Source organism: Panthera tigris, chromosome B3 (assembly GCF_018350195.1).
Source record: "Panthera tigris isolate Pti1 chromosome B3, P.tigris_Pti1_mat1.1, whole genome shotgun sequence".
Classification (NCBI taxonomy): Eukaryota; Metazoa; Chordata; class Mammalia; order Carnivora; family Felidae; genus Panthera; species Panthera tigris.
In genome coordinates this window covers 18,152,523-18,170,722 of record NC_056665.1, presented here as the reverse complement: position 1 = coordinate 18,170,722, position 18,200 = coordinate 18,152,523, and the positions used below count along the sequence as shown (strand labels likewise).

Below are 18,200 nucleotides of genomic sequence, written 5' to 3'. Positions count from 1 at the left end.
AGGCAACATAAATACTCCTACATTTCAACACTAATGCCGATAAGGTATATGCAGCACTGCATTATCTGAGCATTTAGCTTTTGACAATGGTTGAGTAGGTTACTTCAAACCAGCTTATTCTAAGAATGAGAAAAAAAGAAGAAAATTAATCTGTTTAAAATCACTGGAGAACTTTTAAGGCAGAATTGCAGGGTTGAGATCTGGAAGAAATAGGTTAAGACCAGACTTCAGACTACATATCCCTCTAGTCATTTGCAGATTCTCAGAACATTGACTGAGAGGCTGAGAAGCTAAACAGAGGTTTCAAGAGATCTATGGGTGGGATACAAAAACAGATTTAGGGCTTACCAAGTAATAGCCCCAGTAAACACACCAGGATTCTGGAGGGATCCAAAGGACTATGCCCTCAGTATAAAGGTAAACTAGAAATAGACCAGGCCATACAAGGGCAGTATAACTTCAGATCATCTCATTCACTGATTAGATTAAGGTGATCTGGGCTATGTAGTGTGATTAGCTTAGCCTCATGCCAGTTAAATCTTCTGAAAAGATGTTAGCAAAAGTAAATCTTACCAGGAAAAAAGATAGTATCATCTAGAAATTCAAATGATTTTATGATTTATGTATGTCTGAAAGTAAAAAAATAACCAGTTAAGACCTGACTGAAAACTAAGATTTTAAAATGGCAATACAATTAGACCCATAGTAGATCCAGATAATGGTGTTATGAGAAAAGAACTTTAAAATAAGTAAATGTGTTCAACGAATTAAAAAAAAAGAATATTACCATACAATTCTAAAAGCATAGAAAACATAGAACTGAAAAGCACAATACTGAAGACAGAAAATAAAAAAATTGATGAGTTTAACAATAGGTAGAATACAGCTGAAGAAAGAATCAATAATCCAGAAGATAGGAAAGAAGAAAACACCTACACTGAAGCCCAAAAGGGCATGAAAATGGGAAATACAGAAGTGTGAAAAAACAGTAAAACATGGATCCAAAATACATGTAATTAGTGTCCCAGAAGGGAAAGAAATACTTAAAGACATATAGTTAAAAACTTACCAATGACATCCAAGATCTACAACACTCAAGTGAAACAAATACAAAGAAAACCACAACTGAGGCATATCAGAGAAAAAAAGGTGGGTGGAGGGAAAGAGAGACACACACAAAGAAAGATCAGCCACAGACAGAGAGACCTTAAAAGTAGCCAAAAAAATAAAATAAAATAAAGATTAACTTTAAAAGCAATAGTAAGATTTACAGTTGACTTTTTCATGTAAGTAATGGAAGCCCAATACAGTGGAATGATATTCTCAAAGTGCCAGGAATGGGAGAAATGTCAAAGTAGAATTCCAGATCTGGCAAAAAATACTCTTCAGGGAAAAAAAAAAGGCAAAATACAGACATTATCAGTCAAACAGAAACAACAAATTTAACATCAGAAAACACTGAAGGGACTTCTTCAAGTACAAGGAAAAAAAGATCCCAGATACAGCTTAGATATTGCACCAAAAATTAAGTAAATAAGTAAGTAAATACATACATACATACATACATCATACATACATACATACATACATACATACATACATACATACAATGAACAGGGTGAATATGTACCTCTAAATGAATAATAACTAAATAAAATAATACTTTGTAGAATTTTAAATATTACAATACACAAGAACAATAGCACATAATTGGGAAGGATAGTAAGCAAAGTTAAAAGTGTTCCAGAATCCTTTCATTTACTGGGAAACAGAAAACATACTTATTTACTTTTCAGACTTCATTAAATCAAAGATGCATGTGGTAATCTCTGGGGTAACCACTGCAAGAATAGTAAAAGTTCACTCAAGCTAACAAGCTAATAGAGGGGGGAAATGAATTAATAATCCAAATTGTATATAAAAAAACAAAACCCAATTATATGATGATTATAGATGATTACCTCTTAAATAAATGAGGATATAGAAAGACTGAAAGTCAAAGCATGGAGAACACAAATCAAAACAAAGTTTTGTGGCTATACTTTATCACAGTAGATTTTAATGCATAAAATAAATACATGGATAGAGATACAGTAGGACTTCATTACAATAAACGTTCAATTCACCAGAAAGCAATTTTAAACTTGAATGTACCTAATAACACTTAAAGTCAGGAATCTGTTCCTGAAAATCAGATATTCTACACAAAACCCTAACCAGGAGCTTATTTTCCAATATCTTAAATAGGAAAACTTATGTTACATATAAATTCATAATCCCCAAGCATTTCTCTTTTAAAACTTACTGAAATAGAGAAAATGTCCATTTACTATAGTAATTATCATAGTTAGGGTGTAAAATACATGACTTCATATGCGATAGATAGCTTTCTCACTGGCTTTGTTTCCTTTGCCACAATTTAACACTGTCTCAACATTTTTGTGCTTTCTACAGATTTAAGCAAAATTAAGGGCCAAATATGAATAGCAATTAGAAACTTATTAAAGACAAACACATATGGCAGATAACAGTTCAAAGGCTTCTAATATTGTAACCTCTTTCTTACTGCCAGCAGCAACAGAGATGCACATTCCCTCTGTTGACAGCACATGCTTCAAAAATGGCTACATATGATTCTAATGTTCTACAAACTGCATTTGAAATTTCATTTTTGACTTTTCCCATATGTAAGTTTGTTAAAACACTGAATTATGCAGCTGTGAAAACATACTTTTTCTAAATAAACTTCAGCCAATATCAAGGAAACTAAGTAAAGTCCACAATTCTAGCAAGTTGATTTTAACACAGCTTTCTCAGTAACTGATGGAACAAGCACACCAAAACAAGGAACAGACCAGATTAAATAGAAACAGAAAAATATTTGAACTTTTACAATTAACGACCTGACATATAGAACACTATCCCTAAAAAGAGCAGAAAATATATTCCTTTTAAGTGCAAGACAAATTTACCAAAAGTGAACCAAATCTGGATCATAAACTGTTAACAAGTTTCAAAGGACAGACATGTTTTTTTGACCTCCAATGAACTAAGCTATGAATTGATAAAAATATAATTTGAAAACACTTACATTGTGAAATGAAGCAGTGAACTTCCAAATAACCCCATGGGTCAAAGAAGAAATGAGCCAAACTTAGAAAATACTTTGAATGGAATGCTATTAAAACCACATCTTATCAGGGGCACCTGGGTGGCTCAGTTTGTTAAGCAGCCGACTTTGGCTCAGGTCATGATCTCAAAGTTCATGGGTTTGAGCCCTGCTCCGGGCTCTGTGCTGACAGCTCAGAGCCAGGAGCCTACTTCGGATTCTGTGTCTCCTCTCTCTCTGCGCCTCTCCCACTCATGCTCTTTCTCTCAAAAATAAATAAACATTAAAAACAAAAAATTATTCTCTTAAAAAAATTACATCATATCAAAATTTAGGGGATGCATCTACAACCATGCATAAGAGGGAAATTTGTACCTTTAGAATACATATATGGAAGAAAAGCCAAAAACCAGTGTTTTAATCAACAATCCAAAAGAGTTATGAAAAATGTACCAGGGGCGCCTGGGTGACTCAGTCAGTTAAGCGTCCAACTTCAGCTCAGGTCATGATCTCACGGATCTTGTGGGTTTGAGCCCCGCATCAGGCTCTGTGCTGACAGCTTAGAGCCTGGAGCCTGCTTTGGATTCTTGGTCTCCCTCTCTCTCTGCCTTTCTCCCACTCATGCTGTCTTTCTCTCAAAAATAAATAAACATTAAAAACAAAAAACTATTCTCTTAAAAAAATGACATATCAAAATTTAGGGGATGCAGCTACAACCATACACAAGAGGGAAATTTGTAGCTTTAGAATACATATATGGAGGAAAAGCCAAAAACTAGTGTTTTAATCAACCATCCAAAAGAGTTACGAAAAGAACAAATTAAACTCCAAAACAGTACAAATGAAGAAATAAAAGAGCATAAAGTAACAAAACAGAAAACATACAACAGAGATCAACAAAACCAAAAGTTAGTTCTTTGGAGGGATCAATAAAACTGGTAAGTCCCTGGAAAAAGTAATAAAGGGAAAAAAAAGAAACTGAATACATATCTGGGCCCAAAAGTCTTAGATTAAAAAATACGAACTTGTTTTTCCTAACATGTCCTATACTTATCACATGAAGATTAATGCAAATAACCAACAAAATCTGAGAGTAAATTATGCCAAACTAAACCGGCATATACAACTCTGTAACTACTACCTCTCAAACTCCCAGCTCAAACACTCCTAATAACCTAATTATAACAATCTTTTGATCCCATTAGGTCCTACAATTTATTACGCCTCCCACCTTTTCAGTGTCCCTCGCCCAGTTTATGTCCCTCCTCATCCAGTTAAATTTTCATATACCCTTATTCCCACTCCCTTGGCTCCTGCTCTCCCTCCTCCCTCCACTCATTTCCTGGAAAAACTCACTCTTGACTACATGCTCCCATGTAAGCTGAATATGGCTGAGAATAAACCACCATGCTAACCAGGATAATTAATCTGACTTTAAGTTTAGCAATTTTCCATTTCCCAATTTTCTGGTTATTTTATGCCATATTCTCTCTCTTCACAACTCCCAACACTCATCACCCATCCTCACTTTCAGCTGATGACTTTGCTACCTATTCTACTGATGGAAAAAATAGTAACCAGAAGAGAAGCTCCTCAAATTCCTGCCATCATAACTATCAACCTATCGGCATCTATCCCATTATACATTGCCTTCCTTCCTATTTAGGTCATGGCTGCAGCAATTCCTCTTTTCTTTCCTTCAAAGTTAAAATTCTCATCTATACTGAAAGCACTCTCACTGGCAAAAAAAAAATTAAGTAAAACAAAAGATGCTATTACTTCAGTTACCTAAAACAAAACACAGAAAACAAAAAGTGTCTTGATTCCTGAAATTTAAAACACACTAACAGACAAATTCATCTTTGCAGATTCTGAGAAGGTTCGATTTCATAAAGATGTCAATTCTCCCCAAATTAATCTAGAGATTCAATGTAATCCTACTCAAAATGCCAGCAGGTTTTCTTTTATTATATGCAGAAACTAACATGATTATTCTAAAATTCACTTGCAAATACAAAAGTACAAAGAATAGTCAAAACTACCTTGAAGAATAAAGCTAAAAGACTTACACAGGGGCACCTAGGTGGCTCAACTGGTTAAGCATCCGACTCTTGATTTAGGTTCAGGTCATGATCTCACAGTTCATGAGGTCAAGCCCCACACATCAGGCTCTGAGCTAACAGCAAAGAGCCTGCTTGGGATTTTCGCTCTTCCACTCTCTCTCAAAATAAACAAACATTAAAAAAAAAAAAAACAACAGAAAGGTGAATAGTCATCTGTAACTGGTAAGGAGACTGAATTAGTATTAAAAAAAAAAACAAAAAAAAAAAAAACAAAAAACCTCTTGCCAAAGAAAAGTACTTGACTTAATGGTTTCACTGGGAGTTCTACCAAACATTTTAAAGAACTACCACCAACCTTTCTCAAACACTTCCCAAAAACTGAAGGGAACAGAACACATCCTAACTTATTCTGAGGTAATAAGCATTGCCCTGTATCAAAGCCACACAATGACACTAAAAGAAAACAATAGATTAATAGTCCTTTTGAACACTGATGCAAAAATACTGAAGAAAATACTAGCAAACCAAACTCAGTAGCATGTTAAAAGGATTATACACCATGACAAAGTGGGATTTATTCCTGGAATGCAAGGATGATTCAACATACTAAAATCAATGAAAAGAAAATGAAGAAAAAACCACATGACCATCTAAATTGATATAAAAGAAGCATTTGCCAAAATACATTACTCCTCTGTGGTAAAAACAATCAACTAGGAATTGAAGGAAACTATCTCAACATAATAAAAATCATATAGGAAAATACCACAGCTTACAGAATGTTCAAATGGTGAAAGATTGAAAGCTTTTCCTCTAAGATCAAGAATGAGAAGGATGACTGATTTCACAACTCAGATTCAACAATGTAATGGAAGTTCTAGCCAAAGCAATTAAACAAGAAAAAGAAATAAGTATCTTTGTTTGCAAATGATAGGATCTTATATGTAGAATCCCCTTAAAATTCCACAACACTGTTGAACTAATATACAAATCCATCAAAGGATACAAATAAACACAGAAAAATAAGTTGCATTTCTATATTAACAATGAACAGTCTGAAAAAAGAAAATAATTCCATATATAATGGCAACAAATTTTTTTTTTAATTCAGGTATTAACTTAGTCAACATGAAAGAGACTTGTATACTCAAAATGAAAAAACACTGATAAAAGAAATTACAGAAATAAATAAAAAAGACATCCTATGTTCACAGATTGGACGACTTAATGTTGTTAACATATCAATATTACCCAAAGTAAGCTACAAATTCAATGCAAAACCCCATGATGTTTTTTACCAAAGTATGAAAAGGCACCCTAAAATTCATATGGAATTTCAAGGGTCTCCTAATATCCAAACTAATCTTGAAAAAGAAGAACAAGTTGGAGGACTCACACTCTCTAATGTCAAATTTTTCTGTAAAACTAATCAATACAGTATGGCACTGGCATAAAGACATACAGATCAACAGAACAGAGTAAAGAGCCCAGACAAATCCATGAATACATGATCAAATGTCAAAAAGTGTCAAAGGTCACAACAGAGTAAAACAGCAACCCACAAAATGGAAGGAAAAAATTATATATCACATTATCTGAGATTAATATCCAGAATATATAAAGAACTGCTAAAACTCAACAACAAAAACAGGCAAAGGACTTAAACAGACATTTCTCCAAAGAAGATACACAAATACCTAATAAGCACATGAAATGACGTTCATCATTAATCATTAGGCAAATGCAAATCAAAACCACAATGGCATAGCACTTCACCCTATTTGTATAACTATTATCAAAACAAAAACCAATATGAATGTGGATAAACTTTGTGCACTGTTTCTGACAATGTAAAATGGTACAACTGCTGTGGAAAAGTATGGTGGTTACTCAAAAAATTAAATAGAGAAATCATCATTTGACTCAACAATTCCACTTTTAAGTCTACACACAAAAGAACTGCAAGCAGGAACTTGAACAAAACATTTGTACATCTATGTTCCTAGGAGCACTACTCTCACTTAAAAGGTAGAAACAACTCCAATATCATTGCAGATGAACAGAGAAACAAATGTGATGTCTACATACAATGGAGTATTTTTCAGCTTTAAAAAAGGAAATCCTATCACTTGCTACATGAATAAACTTTGAAAATATTATGGTAAGAGAAATATGCTGGCCACAAAAGACAAATACAAGATAATTCCATTTATGAGGTACACCAAGTACTCAAAATTCAGAGAAAGAGAAATGGTAGTTACCAGGGATGAAAGGGAGGGACAAATGGAGAATTATGCTTAATGGGTATAGAGTTTCAATATGGAATGATTAAAAAGTTCTGAAGACAGATGGTGGTGATCACTGCACCGCAATGTGAGCATACTTAATACCACTGTACTGTACACTTATTTTTCTTTTTAATTTTTTATTTGAGAGAGAGAGCGTGAACAGGGGGAGAGGGGCAGAGGCAGAAGGAGAGAGAGAACTCTTAAGCAGGCTCCACACTCAGTACAGAGCCCAAAGCAGGGCTCAATCCCATGACCCTGGAATCATGACCTGAGCCAAAATCAAGAGTTAAACACTCAACAACTAAGCCACCCAGGGACCCCTACCTTCCCCCCACACACCCACCCCCTCTTCCCACTGTACTGCACATTTAAAAATAGCTGAAATGATACTATGTTATGTACATTTTGCCTCAATTTCAACAAACACTAAAAAAAAAAAATGTACATACATTTAAAACAACTCCAGGATTATGATTTTATTAATTGAAGCCAACTACATTAGGTCAAATGAGCACTAATTTTTCTATGTGATAAAGCTAAAGGAGGTTTAGTAGAAATGAAAACATATAACACATACCTTTGGAACTAAAACTTATCTTTAGCAAACACGGATGGGCATTTTTCCCACAAAGTAATATAGTTATCCTTGGGGGCAGGGGAAGTAATCACTAATTAAATCCCAAGGCCTATACCTGTATTCAGGCAACACTGAAGTAAAAAATTAGTTTAAACGGAGCTTTTAGTTAACTGAAATTCTTTTTAGCAGGTCATTTTATAAAATCAGAAACTAGATTTAAAAAAGGAGTCCCAATATGGATTCTGCTGCCTTAATTTAAGAAATATCAGGGGCACGAGCCCCACGTTGAGGGTAGAGTTTAGAGGAGAGGGGAGGGGAGGGAAGGGGAGGGGAGGGGAGGGAAGGGGAGGGGAGGGGAGGGAAAGGGAGGGAGGGGAAAGGGAGGGAAGGGGAGGGGAGGGAAGGGGAGGAGAGGGAATGGGAGGGAGAAAGGAAAGGAAAAAGGAAAAAGGAAAAAGGAAAAAGGAGTGGAAAGGAAAGACAGATTATAGAATCTAGCAAATTCAGAACAATTCATACTAATACTGATCAAAGATGTTCAGTCTTTTCAAATCAACTTTGTTTACTGTTTTAAAGAACCTTGTTGCTTAAGTAACTAAATATTTTCAGAGCATGGACTTTAAACAGAAGGTAAACTTTACTTTTTAAGGTTTGTTCTTATTAAATAAACACCAATCTCTGACTTCATCATAACATCTCATTTTGATGATTCTGGTAAATCAATTATTTTTTTTCAAAAACTACTAAAAAAACCTTTCGTAATGAAAGTAACTGTACACAGTTACACCGCTGTACACAATCAACAACTGAATTTTTTTAAACAAACAAGTATTTAACAAGAGAAAATCTTTAATGATTCATTACTGCTTTAAAAGAAGGAAATTTAAGAATTCCCTTTTGGACAAATTAAACTTGACATGGTCATGGATCCTACAAATGAAAATGTCAAACAGGAAGTTAGATATAAGATTTAGACATCAGAGCTAAAAATATGCCTTTGGGAATTCTGAGCATTTAGACATTATTAATGTTGTGGGGAAAAATGTGCTCACCTAGGGACAAAACAGAAAATGAAAACAGCACCAAAGTCCCGAGGAATAAGATATTTATTATTGTTGCAAATGAACAGCCCAAACTATCCTCTAGACAGAAGGTTTTTAAACAATTTGGCCAACATTAAAAAAATGTTTTTAAATTTTTGTCAAGAAGAAATCTGACTTTCAGCTTTCCTTGAAAAATGCATTCTACTTTCAATAATTTATTCTAGTTTTTCTTTTTTCTAAAATTAATACCATCGTTGTGATAAGGAAAAAAGTTACTACAAACAACAAAAACAAAATGGATGCTTTTAAATTTAAGAAGAAAAAAAATCCTGAAAGCCAAAAACCATTAACTTTAAACATCCCTGAAATCTTCCTTCTACTTTAGCATTTTGTGCCATTTCCAATTACTCTTTCTTCACAACTTGCTTGGAATTTCAAAGCGCTTTCTGACTGAGAAGGTCTATTACAAGTTGAGCGAGAAACCTAGATCCTAAACACAAACATTTCACTCAACTAGCTGTGCAACCTTTGGTACCTGACAATTTCTAAATAAAAGTAACTTTTTAGAAGAGGAAAATGGAAATTATACACATTCTATGTACCACATGGGGCTAGAATAAAATACTACACAATTGTAAATATTTTAAGGAAAGTGATTCTTTATTACTACTAACAAATGTATTTCTGAGCATATTAATATTTATGATAAAAAAACTAAGTATTTACTATGTTCCTGCTATTTCACATATTTCCTTCCCTTGAAACAGATTAATACCTTTTTTCATACATACAACAGAAATCAGGAGAAAAAATTAAATGGAAAATATTATCTTGTAATTAATTTCCAATAATTAAATGTCAAATTGGTATCTAAGGTTACACCTTATAAAAAAGCAAACTAAAATATGAAATAGATAAAAGTATACTGTACATGTAATTATATTATAGTTTCTATATAGCTTAAATTTTTTTCCTTAAGCTTAGTAAATACTCTGATTTCTTCCTTTTTCTATAAATAGTATGTCAACAAAAAGAAGGGGAAGTGACTAGTCAACACTCTTCCAGAACCCATTTTAATTCAAACCTTTTTCTTTGCCAAACTTCAATCAAGCTGCTTGAAATATAACAGAATACTATAATTTTCAAATTACCTTAGAAATTATCTCATATTATAACCCCTACTCCTTCAGTAGAGAAGCAGCTGAAATCCAAGGAGAAAAGTGAACCATCAAAAGGCTCATTTCAAACAAACAGGACTTTTTCTACTGTATAACACAGCAGTTGTTCCGAAACTTTAGTCATTCAAACCTGAACTTCTCAGTCTTTCTCCTAACCATGTATCATGCTTGACACTATTATTTACCTATTTTTTACATCAATTCCCATTTTCACTTTAATAAATGTATTTGAATATAAAACTTTATTACTGATATAACAGAATATAACTTGCCACAAATGAAAAATAGCCTTAAAAATAATGAAAACATAATTAAATATCAAGTAAAATGGAAGCAGTTACATATAATATGGGTATGTATATATGTTCATGTATGTTTCATGGTATTAGTTTCAATGATTATATGGTAAATGCATATATAAATACACATAATACATATAATAATAACTGTAAGTACTAGGATTATATGGTAACAACATATATAAAATCATGGTAACTATAAATAACAAGTCAAATTACCTACTTTGTAAGAATGTATACCTGAAAGTAGCATCTTTAGTAAGAAGAATGAGATTGTAAAAAAAATTAATATTAAAGAGGGATCGGCTCCATTTCATTTAGGAAGACAACTCCAATTTTTAGCTTCAACATAAACCAGATCAAAGAATCCCATCTCACATGTGTACTTCATCAAAAAAAGGAAATACCTGGGCAACCTTCTCTGAAAGGGTTGAAATACTGAAAAAAGTCACTTTTGGGCATCTGGGTGGTTCAGTCGGTTAAGCGTCTGACTCTAGATTTTGGCTCAGGTCAGAATCGCATGGTTGGCGGGATGGAGCCCCAAGTGGGGCTCTGTGCTGACAGTGTGGAGCCTGTCTGGGATTCTCTCTCTTCCTTTCTCTCTGACCCTCCCCTGCTCATGCACAAGCGCACGCTCTCTCTCTCTCACTTAAAAATAAATAAAACTTAAAAAAAAAAAGAGTCACTTTTGTTCAACCAATTTTTCCCTCAAGAGGACTTCTGGAGCCTTCTTCCTAAATGTGAAAAATATAGTTGGCAATTTTCTTTCTTTTTTAAATTTATTTTATTTGAGAGAGAGAGAGAGAGAGAGAGAGAGAGAGCGAGCAGGCGAGGGGCAGAGAGTTAAAGAATCCCAAGCAGGTTCTGCGCTGTCAGTGCAGACCCCAATGTGGGGTTCAATCCCATGAGCCGCAAGATCATAACCTGAGCCAAAATCAAGAGTCCAACACTTAATCGACTGAGCCACCCAGGCACCCGAGTTGGCACTTTCCAAATGGTTATGGGAAACAGGTTACTATTCCATTCATTTTGCCATCCAGTTTGGGGAAAATGCTGTTTAAAAAAATCTTGTATCAGGCCTTTCCAGTATCTTCTCACAATATTTAAATTATCGTCACTGTCAGTTCATCAGATAAGTCCATACCCATAGGATACAGACAACGAGCGAGTTTTCTATTATGTATTAGTTGGTTCAATGGAGAAATGGAAGCTTTTCAACAGTTCTGGTATGTAATAGCAGTAAAGCACTTTACACATATTTATCTTCTTAAATTCTTACAACTTCTTTATGAGATATGCAATATTATTATTCTCATTTTAAATCTGAGAAAATGAAAGCCAAGGCCATAAGTTATCTTTTCTCCAAGGTCACAGCTGCTAAACAGCAGAGCCAGGTCTATGTGTAGCTCCAGAAGAGCACTCTAACAGCTGTACTCTGCTGCCTTATAAGAGGATCAGGAATCTAAAAGCCCTACATCAGTTCTCCCAGAGCTGCTAGTTTCAGGTGCCAAACACCAGACTTGACTGGTGGACCCCGAGCCCAGGGCTACCCCTGGTCAACAGTAGGGCCAACTGCTAGTCCAGCCTTACCAGAAAAAACCCTTCATTTCACCATTGGCAAAAAGCATGATGGGGGAGAAGAGAGACGCCAAAGACTACCAACCCCAACAGCATAAAGAGACCCTGCTACCAATCCCCACAGCCTAATTCCTTCCATCCTTCCTTCTCCCTCCCATCCTTAATGGCCATGCCAAGGGCACCACAGCTGCCTCCTCCTCCTACTTGCCCACACTTTGGGACACAGATCTTCCTTGACCTACTACCCTATTTTGCACAATTTACAATTCACATATGCCTCAAAAGAAAATATTTAAAAAGTCTTCAGCATGTATATTAATGTTTACAACCATTTAGAAAAATTTTTAACTAATTTTAACTTTTTATTTTAAAATAATTCCAAACTTAACTGAAAGTTGCAAAAATAGCATTCATTCTCTCTCCCTCATTGTTTATGAAGTGTTATATGTGTGTTATAATCTACATATAAATATTAAAAAATTATTGCTCTGAACCACATTAGGGTAAGTTGCATATATCATGTCCTTTCACCCTCAATACTTACAGCATTTCCTAAGAACATTTCTTACATAACCAAAGTACAGTTATCAAATTCAGCACATACACATCATTGATACAATACTTTAAAAAGTGCAAGCCATATTCCAGTTTTGTCAACTGTTCCAATAATGTTCTGTAGAGCATGTCTCCTCTTCCTGACAGGATCTATGCAGGATCACATATCACACTTAGTTGTCAGTATTTTCAGTCTCCTTTAATCTAGAAGAGTTTCTGGGGCTTTGCCTAACATGACATGAAATTTTGAAGAATACAAGCCAGTTATTCTATAAAATATTTATCAATTTAGGTTTGTCTGATGTTTCTGCACAACTCCCAGCCAAAACACTGCATGAGTGATCTTGTATTCTTCTTAGGGTATCACATACCCAGAGGCATCTGATGTCCACCTATCCCTTTACTGATGTTTATTTTTGATCATCTGATCAAAACGTCATCCAATTTCTCTGCTGTATATACCTAATTCCCTCTTGCAAGTAACAAGCAATCTGTTGGAAAATATATTATAAATATATCTATATATATAAATGTATATAGATATATATATAAATATATATATATTAGATAAATAAATTATAAAATTTATATATTAGATAAATAAATTATATAAATAAATATATAGATAAATATATATATAAATATATATATATAGAAAATATATTCTATACACACACACACACACACACACACACACACACACACACACCCTACTCCTCAAACTTTTCCCCTGGACTTAGAATGTTTTCATGATTCTTTGTGACAATTGTAAAATGACAGTCTTCCAATTCCACTACTACTCCCTCCACATTTACTGTGAGGAAAAGCCCTCTCCTCTGCTCTATCTGTATCTGTTTGTTCTCAGTATGGATATGTATATTTCTTTTACTCAATGAATTACAATCCATTAACCTCCTTACTGATTATGATGCTCAACTCATCCCCAATTTGGCCAGTGAGACACACACACACCCCAAACACTGGGTCCTATGTGTTTCTAATATGCACTCATCACTGCTTAGAGCACTTCCTTATTTTCAGCCCAATGAGATGTTCTAGGCTGATACTAGATCTGATACTTTCCTGAGCCATCCCCAGAATAAGCCATTTATCCAAGTGATTCTGGCTCGTATTACTGGGGCACAGTATTTAGAAGCCAAGATCTGGGTGGTGCTACTGTAATGCCACTGTTCTAAGTCATTTCTAGAAATATATAAATATAATATGAACATATGTTCATACTGATACCTCCAATTTCCACAAGGTTCTTCTCTGCCTTCTTTATTCCCTATTTGTTCTTTCCTTCCTCCATGGTAAGAACCTTGGCTTGCAACAACATCAGTGCATTTATTCATTTGCTTAACCTAAAGTTTCTCAACTACATTTTAGAACAGATCATAATTCTTTGTTGTGAATGGAAGGGTGGGAATCCTGTGTAATACTGCACATTTATGGAACTGTACTGTGTTTATCAAAAAAAATCATGTATTAAGTGGACCCACACATTTTAAACCTGTTCATGAGTCAGATATACATCATTTACAAACACAGTGAAGGAGGGAGCACTTAAGTGTTTTGTTTTATTGGTTTGATTTCAGCTGTGTTAATATGTTTACTGGGAGAGAGTGCATAGATATGAAAGAAAAGGAAATGGAATTTTAATAAAACCATAGGAGTTAGAATAGCTGGGCTGGGGTACAAAGCATTTATAGGAAAATGAGAAAAGATGATACTGGAGAAGCAAGCAGGAGATAGACAAACTTTATTTTAAATATGATGGGAAGACATCAATAGTTTTATTTTGGTTTTGCTATTAATTATGTGACTCCCGGAAATGTCACTTGACTTCTCTACGCCAAACAATAAACTAAGGACAATTAACATATATTTCACACATGGATTCGTAAGAATAAATGCAGTGGTATCCATTAAATCGTTATTAGAGTGCCAAGCATATATAGTGTCCTAGAAATGCTAGCCAGTATGTCAGCTCTAACACTCCACAATTCTAATTAATATTTATAAAACACTTCTAAAAATGAAATCTGCAGTACCACCTGAAGAGTTATAATCTCTGCTGAATAAAGACTGATTGTATCTTTGTGAATACTATGCAGACAACATAAATCATCACTGAAATGATAGTCCTTTGGAAACTTGAAGGACATCCAAAGAGTTATTAAAGATATCATTATTAAGAAAAAAATGTTCTACTTATCCAGCTTGACTCCAATGGACAAATAAGATACTATATTCTTCTGCACAAAATTTCTTTTGTACTTTTAGGGAAATCACAAAATGCTGCAAAGATTTTTTAAAATCCTACATCAATTTTTCCAAATCCTCTCAAATCAAGTAGCTATAATGTACCTCTCTTGCTGTCTTTCTCACAGTAATCATGGTAAATGTTCTGCAACTCAAATGAAGGATCTGTCTGGCCTCTCCACATAGTAAGAATACACTAACAATTCCACAGTTGCCCAGAGACACCATTTCTTCGCCATTCCAAAAGTCTGTGTTGGTTAGTTAAAAAAAAAAAAAAAAAAAAAAAATTAATTATAAATACACATTGCAGCTACAAAGTACAATAAAAAAAAAAATCAACTGACAATCATCAATAATTAGAGCCAAGGAAAAAGCACTACTACTTTCTAGTGACATCTAACCAGGAATATAAAGGAAAATTTCCCATCTTTGACTCTGATTTAATAGAAAATCACCCATAATAGTTCTGATAAATAATATTCATTTAACACTAAACATTTTTTCCTAAACCTTCATTTTACTTTATAATACTTAATGTCAACAGTTAGAATTAGACATGGGTCCCAATCTCTTTCTGTTACATACAAGTGCAGGCAGAGACAACAGGAGCCCACCCCAAATCACAAATCAGGAACAGAAGTGGGACCAATCAAGGCATCACAACATAATATCCTACATGACATTTACACAAGCAAGGACCTCACTTTCAACAATATTATTAGAGAGAAGGACAATCCACAAAAGGTCAGAACTTTGCATGTTTTCAAGATAATTGGATTTCCAGACAGGACATACAAGATCATAAGGAAAATAATTCTTCAAATTCAGTGAAATTTGCCCTGTTTATCTGATAAGGTATTTATACTGACTGCCAGTAGAAATATATTTTCAGGACAGCCAAGGTATAAGGAATAAAGCTTCAAGTATTACAACGTTTAGCTGTATGTGAAAAACAATAAACATATCAAAATACAGAGACAACAGGAGACATACATATTTCCATAAGAATATTCTAGTTCTGTATAGCATCCCAAGTTATGATCATTGTTTTTCTACAGACGTAGAATATAAAACAATCAGAGAGCAAAAATCTTTACCCCGCATCGTTTTACAAACAAGTTTGTGGCCATTATAAACAGAAGGATGACTCCTCGGAGTCCAGCCTTTCATTCCTAAATGAAATCAAGACAACAATTTATTCTTTACAGGGTAGGAAGACTATTTTATGTAATTAATTAACAACAAACAAATGCATCCCAAGAAATTCTGGTATATTTCCATTATATTTCTATCACCAAAAGATGAGATTCTTTCAATCTCAACTAATTTGACTGCATATCACCAGAGAATTAAAATAAAGTTTAAACACAAACTGTATCTAAAACAGTATTCTGTACTTACGAAAATGGGCACTTAACATTAATTACCAATGAGAGCAAGACACCTAATCAATACAATTGGTTATTGCAATTCTCAATTTTACACAAGAAAGGATTTTAAAGTCCAGCTACTAAAAAAATTGTGTTTTATAAAACTTCAGCTAAGAATCTTAAAATGCCTCAAGATAACATAGCTCCTATCCTAACAAAAAGAAAGACTCCTATAACCTACACAAGCATAACTTTTCTTAAGCCTATTAAAACCCTGAGGTTGCAGGGCAACCACGTGAATGAAATTCCAAAGGATGACAAGCCTCTTTCAGCAGACAGTACAGCATGAACTGATTCACCTTTGGCAGAACATGGGACAAAGAGGCTGCTACCACAAAAGCTGGTAAGAAACTAGTTCACATTTTAACATATTCTTAAAGGCTGAGTGGGCTAGTATGACAGTGTGGAATTCGGAAAACCCACACACAGGGGAGTATGTTCTTCCCAAGGACCTGTTCTATGTGCTCACAAAAGACATAAGGCCCCGTGGTGACACACAAACACAAAATCTTCTCTACTTCCCAGACATCAGAGTTGTTTACTAGATACAGGACTGTCAACTACAGTCAAGTAAAATTCTCTTACCCTTAGTTTTCAATCTATAAAATGGGAATACTACATTTAAAATAGGGCTCTGTGAGAATTTGTCAAAATAAGCTCTTGGCATGTATCAAGAGCTTAAAACTTTATACTTATTATTACTCAGTTTATTCCAGGTACCTATTTGATCATAAAATTAAGGATGGCAACACAAGCTTGGCTGCCAGCTATGGAACATCTAAAAAGACAAAGGAACCAAAATTGGGGGGTTGAGAAGCACACAAAAGATCAATTTCAAATTCTGCTCATTGAATTCAATAGTTAGAGAAATTCAGCAGATATTCTAAACCTATAAAAAACTTACATTATAATGAGAGCTAACTATTCAGGAGAAACCTGTTAGTTCTCTTTTATGAAAGTTAAAATCATTTCTTAATTTACCTGAAAGTTCATGATGTAAATATACTGGATTTTCATTAACAGCATTTACTCTTTTTACACACTTTCATTTCATACCACAGACATCACAATGAATGGACTGGATTTATTGACAGGACTCTTTATTGTCTGAGAGGCTTCTGACTATATAGAGAGAAGCACTCGTTACTCTATGCTTTTTTAATTTTTTTTAATGTTTATTTTTGAAAGAGACACAGAGTATGGGTGAGGGAGGGGCAGAGAGAGAGAGAGAGAGAGAGAGAGAGAGAGAGACAGACAGACAGACAGACAGAATATGAAGCAGGCTCCAGACTCTGAGCTGTCAGCACAGAGCCAAACATGGGGCTGGAACCTACAGATGGTGAGATCATGACATGAGCTGAAGTCGGATGATTACCCAACTGAGCCACCCAGGCAACCCTCTATGCTTTTCTTAATGTTCATCTTCCCTGATGTATATGTGTTAACTTAAAAATAAACATCATTAGATACTTAGAAGACAATTCATATTCCTTTACTTTTAAGAATGAAAATAAAAGATGAAACAGAAAATAAGCTAAGAACAATCCAGAGCAAAAAAGTCTATGACTAATTATTGCTTTTTTTCTACTCACAGGCATAAACATAGTCTAGGGCAACCACATATTGCCAAATAACTATTGTTGGTAGGGAAGGACAACTAAATAAATAAATTTAGAATCAAACAGTAGAACACGAAAATAACTGACAAAAGACAGAAGAAGGACCCAAGTTAGCCAATCCGGAACCACCCTAACTTTGAATTTCTTGTTAGATAAGATGGTAAAATTCTTTTGGTTACCCTCTCTGATACTTGCA

The 18,200-nt window shown here is 34.4% G+C and overlaps 1 protein-coding gene across 6 annotated transcripts in view; it reads right to left on the bottom strand.

Annotated features, from left to right (window-relative positions):
- MEF2A (myocyte enhancer factor 2A) overlaps positions 1 to 18,200 on the bottom strand; it is a 160,721-nt gene that overhangs the window by 91,625 nt on the left and 50,896 nt on the right. Inside the window, exon 3 of one of the 6 annotated variants that reach the window (XM_042988173.1) lies at positions 15,061 to 15,203. The exons of the other annotated variants lie outside the window; for them this stretch is intronic. The gene's annotated coding sequence lies outside the window, so the exon portion shown is untranslated. The remainder of the gene's footprint in view (positions 1 to 15,060; positions 15,204 to 18,200) is intronic. 6 annotated transcript variants of the gene reach the window in all.